Genomic DNA, 6,000 nt, shown 5'->3' with positions numbered 1-6,000 from the left:
TCAACTGGCTGACATCTTCACCAAAGCTCTTCCTGAAGCTTCTTTCAACAAAATTCTACAAGGGCTAGGAATGATGGAATCGGAGTCAGTACCAAAAATTACCTCTCAAGATCAAAATAAGCGAAATAGACCGAACGTTCGGGTTCGGGTCTCATGTATGCCGAAATGAACCGAACGCTTGGGTTCGGGTCTTGTTCTGTTGTACCGAAATGAACCGAATGCTCGGGTTCGGTTGTATCATCTCATCTTCGCTTATCACTCAAAGGTAGTTTCTTTGGTTGTAAATCTTTTGTATTATTTTTCCAAATTCATTTATCTTATTGTCAAAGTTCTTTTCTTTTTCAAACTTATTTTTTTTGGCAACCGAAATAGACCGAACGTTCGGGTTCGGTTCCAAAAATTTTCTCACCCGAAATAGACCGAACGCTCGGGTTCGGTTCCAAAATTTTCTCAACTGAAATAAACCGAACGCTCGAGTTCGGTTCCAACATTTTTTGTATTCATTTTTTATGTCTTATTTTCCTTTTTATCAAAAATTCCAAAAATATTTTTTTTTAAATTCAAAAACTCCAAAAATAATTTTTTTATTATTATTTATTTTTCTCTTTCTTTATTTTATTTTAATTTTGGCTCTTATCTTTTTGTATGTCTCTTTGTGGGTAAATCATTTCACTAGCTAAGTGTCCCTAGAAGCATGCTGTTGTATGTGTCCAAAGCCTCACCTGATTCTGAATAAAAGTCTTACTGACTTGGTACAAACAAACCTTGTCTTTCCAATTAGGCTCTCATATTTATTCTAATCATGAGCTACCTAACTCTCTTCTCACATGAGATAAGAGTTTTCTGCTTAGTCCTTATTTTTCACAGCAGAGGTACTTTGGTCTCTTTACACCATCTACATTACTTTTTCTCCATCTCATTCGCTTCACAAACGTAACCCTTGAGACTCTCAGACATTACCACTGAGGTTTATGGTTGCACAATTTCTGTGTTCATGATCTTAGCTTCGTGTCACTACGTGCTAAGTGAAACCTACAATTCAATACCTACTATGCATTGACGGTGAACAATTAACTTGCTCTAGCTTTCACTAATGAATTGACGGACTTATCCATGGGGGTACAACATGAAATCTCTATTTTTCTTTTGAGTGATTCCTATGAAATTGTTAAATCCAATAACATTTCTTCCCTTGGGATCCAGTTTTAATTTTTTTTTGAGATTTCGCATACATTAGTTTACCTTGCCACTTAAATTATCTCCAACCTACTTGTTCAACAGACTACATTGGTCTCACAAGTACTTCGTTCGATTTCTATCTTATATCAAGATCGGGAATTATGAATCGAAGCGAAAGCCACCCTCATAAGCCTAATTAAAAGAAGCCTTTCAACACTTCTTAATAAGTGTCTGATCGTTATTCAACGGGAAACCACACAACCACTTTAAGGTCTCTCTTGACTTTGAAGGAAGAGATTCGTGCCCGGGATCAATTGTTTCGTGTCTTTATTGACATCACCTAATCCCTCAAAAGTGTTACTTTATTTCTTTTTCTTTTACACACTCAGCACGAAATTTTTTTTGATTTTCCAAAATTCTGGTTTCATTTATTTCAAGACATTTTAATTGGATTGGTTGTTATAAAAAGGTTGTGGTTGATATTGATCCACGTGGGCGATTTTATTTTAAAGATGTCGTTAAACTCTAAAGGGATAAGATGACAAAATGATGACTCAGGCGGGAGTCCAATCGATTTGATTTCAAATGGCGTAAGAAGGCAAAGCGTGCGAATTGGAACCGTTTCATCTCCAAATGGCGCCTGATGGGAAGGCATGTAATTAGGGACTGACACTCTCTCTCCTACGTAATCATCGGCAACACCAACTGTCACGCGTCAATCGCCTTCGAAAAACTCTTCGTTTTTTAATCAAAGATTTGGGAAAGATTCTTCTCTCTCCTTTACCCACAGTATAAAAGGCAATGTAAACACCGTTTACCTCTTTACTGCACCTATATTTTCCATAGAGCAAGAAAATTCTCCAACCTCTATTGTTCATCATCTCTCCCATCTTCATCACAACAATGGCGGATTCTTCATCAGTTCACGCAACTTCTCACATCTTGCCCATTCGTCCCCAGCAGAGTTTGATCATTGATCTTACTCCTCAGGCATACGACGCTTTCATGTTTCCCACATCGAATGCCTGAAATACTCGCCAATCTCTCCTGCTCTTACCAGGGCTGAAGCAGTTCCCATGGAGTTCCTGTCACATATTTTTGCCACAGCTCACTACGACAAGGTCGTCGACAGGATTTTATTCGATGTCTTCGAGCACAAGGCGTCGATTTCCAAGCAGAGGTTTCGTACGCTGTTAGGGTTTGAATCTGATTCGTCGAGGGTTAATCCTGAAACCATTCCAATGGGTCATCTGTTCAACATGTTCTACAACATGGGGTACATTGAGGTGCTCACCACGGTTACGAAATTCAAGAAATCGTGCCTGCCCCCTCAGTGGAATGGAATGTTTACTGTGCTTTTCAAGGGCTTGTCTGAAAGAAGTGCTGGATCCGACGGAGCAAGTCGTCTGTTCCTATCAATCATGTACGGGATCTACAATGGTATCAACATGGACTACGGGTCGGTCCTATGGCAACAACTCATTCAGAGTCTTTCTTCCACTTCTCGACATTCAGAGATTTCATATGCCCGGTTCTGTACACTTGTCACTAAATGGGTGATGGACAAGTACCACGTCCCCATTGTCGCTGGTGCTCCAATGTCTTCGATTGGTAATTTCCATACCACGAAGATCATTGTCTCTGACACATCAAAATTTCCCTTCAACGGTTCTATCCCTGAAACAATGTATGGTGATGTTCCTGCCGAAAGCCGGATTATTAAAACATACAAGGAGTTCCGACGGTCTGGTCCGAGAGACCTTACTCCAGAGATGCTCAAATCGATTCATGATGCTGACAAGCCTGCCCCCAGAGGAAAGAAGACTGATAAGGGCAAGCAGGTTGCAAAGGGAGAAAAAGGCCCATCTCCCAAGAAGATGAAACCCACGAGAGCCGCCCAATAGCCTCCAATAAAGAAGCGAAAAACCCAACCAAGGCGAAAGCTAATCATCGCTTCGTCCTCAATCGAATCTGAGGAAGAGGGTTCTGATTCTGATGGATCTCAACGTGGTAACACTCCACCACGATCGCCTACACCAGAGATTCATATTTCCACTTCTCCAATTTCTTCTCCACCAGTTACAATTCCTTTTTCCATTCCCCCCATAACCTCCACCACTCAAATACCATCCACCTCCATCCCAGTACCACCACCTATATTTACCGAAGCAACAACCACCACCACTGCCGAAGTAAGAACCAACTTATCTGATACCGGGGCTCATACTGACACACCCACATCTACCTCAGCACCCAAACCCACACCAACAACCGAACACACCACCCAACCCGAACCTACTACTACTACTACTACCGAGCCTCCAGCTTCACCACCACCATCTTCTCCTGCTCATGCATCAGAGGGTGAAGAACCACTCCTTGGCGGGGAGGACATGACCTTTGATTCGGTCTACTACAGTCTGTTTCAAGTTCAAAGTGACGATGATGACGATGCTCCTGTCACTAAGAGACATCTCAAGGAGCTACATGACAAAATTGATTCTCTCATCGCCTCATCTTCCACATCACAGTCCTCAATATCTGAAGCTGCCATTTAGAAAATTGTTGATGCTTTTTCCAAAGCTCATCAAGTTTCTCTTGATTCCGCCACTGCAGCCATTGACGCCACAACCAAAGCTTGTGAGGCAGTGACCGAAAAAGTCGATAAACTATTCACTGATGCTTCTTCCTTGTTGAAATCTTTACAGGAAAAAGCTGGAACCCATTGTCAACCAGCTGGCTAACTCAGTCGCATCAGAGCTGAAGTCGTTCGCTTCACTTCGTCAAACAATTTCTGACGACAACTCAGCTTTCAGAACAACCATTGAGGAGCGTCTCTCCAAGCTTCAAGAAGACTTAGCTGCTGAGAACTCTCTCATGGATGCTCTCGCAAGGAAGACTACCGCTCTGAAGGTCAAGAGTACTCAACTCTCCAACTCTCAATAGGAGATTGAGTCTCTTAGATCTGAAAGAGAGGTGGTTAAATCGTGTGTTTCGGATGTCCACTCAGCTATCTCAAACATCCTTGAAGCACATGACCCGATCCTCAATTATTCTGTGAGGCGTGACCTTGTAGAGAAGCTTGCTCCCGCCCTCTCTCTCCTAAGTAAAATTGAAGGGCTCCTTGATTTCGTATCCATTCCGAAACAATGGGGAGAAAAAGTGAATATGTCTCAACCGCCTCCTACTTCAACAGCAACTCACACAACCGAACCTCCTCCAGTAGGCCAAGCCTTAGGTTCTGGTGTAAAAGACAAGGGCAAGAAAATTGTTGAGGAGAGTGATGAAGATGATAAGGAGACAATTTCTGACCTTTTGAAATGACAAGGTCGAGATAAAGAGGCTGACATCAGTGCTCGTGTGACTAAAGAGGCTGAAGAAGCCGAAAGAAGACAGAAAGAAGCCCACGATCTTCTCGAGAGCAGGAAAACTCTTTTTCCTCCGTGGAATCTTGAGAAACTGATTAAAGAAGCCATCGAAACACCCAGTATCTTGTGGCTAGAACCTGTGATCTCTTTAGATTGTTCTAACTCTGTCGACTCTCAGTTCGATATGCCACTGACCCGAAAGGCGTTTGTTTTTCATGCCTTTGACAACATTGTTGAGTTCCCCCATCCTCATCCACATGTTGATCGGGACTTAGTCGAATTTTATCTGAGGGCAGCTCAACCACAATACCAAACTTGGAGCGCTCAGTAAATCGTCAATGTTCGGGTCCTAAAGCCGTTCAGGGAAGGCAACTTCACCAACATTCGGTTCAAGGTACTACGGGGATCTGCCAAGACCGAACATGCCATCTCACTTGCAGATCTTCCCAACCTTAATCCCCATGACTGGATTATCTTGCACATCATCCTTCTTACAAATGAAGCAGAATATGGTCCGATCATCGACCACTTTAAGAGGATGCTTGTATGCTATGTCATGGAAGTTGCTCTGATGGATCAGGAGATAGCGAGCGTATTCAAGAAAAAGCCTACTATATCTCCTGTTGGCTCTGCCAGTGATCTCAACATGATGCAGATAGGGAAGATTGACCCAAAGAGAAACTCCGTCATCTTTACCAGAAACGAAGGACAGAAATGTCTTTTTTCCTTGGCAGACAAACATCTCTACACCACTGCCTGTTTGGAACACGTCTTAGGGATCATCCATCGGTGCAAGCAGAACACAGCGGATGATATAAAGTACTTTGATGACATGATTCAATGGTACATTCGCTTCAGACAGACAATCCTTGCACTTATCACACGTCTGTTCGATACAATAAAGAAGGCTCCCTTTGCTGGTCCAAGCAAGAAGAAACGATAGTCTCGCTCCAAATTGACGCAAAGGGGGAGATTGTTAGGTTCAGTATAGTGTTGCGTCTATTGGGCTCGTTAGCTAGTCCATGTTTATCTCCGGTATGGGCCTGTCCATCCGTGAGTTTTGTAGGGTTTAGTATAAATAGATGCTTGCATGCATCTTAGAACAAGAGGATTAGAAACGATTAGAGAAGTATTGTTCAGCATATTCATCGTTCTTATTTTGTAACTCTAGAATCCTCTACAGTGGAAGTTCTTAGTTGAGCTCTGCTGAGGATCGAGTAATCTAATCCTTTGACACATTCTGATTCATACTTGTGTTTCGTTTTTATTATCTTTACGTTCATTACTTACCTGTTACAAAGATCTAATCGATCAAAGATTTATTTTATAACTCATCACAAGCCTTACCTCACATACGCAGAACCTCCTCATGATGGTTATTGGGACATTCAGCAAATGATGTGATCGAATAAGGAGGAACGTTAAGAAGCCATTTTAGAGCGGATACTATGAG

This window comes from Lactuca sativa, chromosome 8 (genome assembly GCF_002870075.4).
Source record: "Lactuca sativa cultivar Salinas chromosome 8, Lsat_Salinas_v11, whole genome shotgun sequence".
Taxonomy (NCBI): domain Eukaryota; kingdom Viridiplantae; phylum Streptophyta; class Magnoliopsida; order Asterales; family Asteraceae; genus Lactuca; species Lactuca sativa.
Note: the sequence above shows the minus strand (reverse complement) of the source record.